Genomic DNA, 544 nt, shown 5'->3' on the forward strand with positions numbered 1-544 from the left:
GCGCGTACACGAGACTGAGATCATCTGTGGAAATTAAAGGAAAACTTGGGGGAGTTTGTTTTCTCCTTATACCAAATGGGTCTCTTCCTTCTTGAAACTCATTAAAGAACAATAAAAATACATAAAATAGTGTTTGTTTTTCTATTGCTATTTCTAAATCCAGTGCCTTCCTCGTTCATTGTTAAACACACTTAGCTCCAACCCAGGGTAACATGTACCCTTAAAAGTATACAAAGATGTTCAGAGAGGCTTATTTTAAGCAATCTGTTCAGCAGTCACTCCTATGAGACCCCTGAGATTGATATGCTTAACCTTCCCCAATCAGTCTTTATTTCACTTCAGGAAGGCTAGGGACAGCTAACGATAGCTCTGTGCTAATTAAACTTCTACACTACCCTGTATCACTTTCTAATTGTGTATATGTTAAAAGCTATCTTATGAATTAAATTAAGTTCCTTATGACTGTACAGTGTACGGCACTGGAACAAAAAGACAAAGCAACATTTTCAGATTTAGTCCGCAATTCTCCTTATTTGTTCTTAAG

The 544-nt window shown here is 36.8% G+C and overlaps 1 protein-coding gene across 1 annotated transcript in view; it reads right to left on the reverse strand.

Annotated features, from left to right (window-relative positions):
- Window positions 1–544, reverse strand: part of Wasl (Wiskott-Aldrich syndrome like) — a 53,262-nt gene that overhangs the window by 20,202 nt on the left and 32,516 nt on the right. The gene's annotated exons all lie outside the window — the stretch shown is intronic.

This window comes from Microtus ochrogaster, unplaced genomic scaffold, assembly GCF_000317375.1.
Source record: "Microtus ochrogaster isolate Prairie Vole_2 unplaced genomic scaffold, MicOch1.0 UNK4, whole genome shotgun sequence".
NCBI classification, from domain to species: Eukaryota; Metazoa; Chordata; class Mammalia; order Rodentia; family Cricetidae; genus Microtus; species Microtus ochrogaster.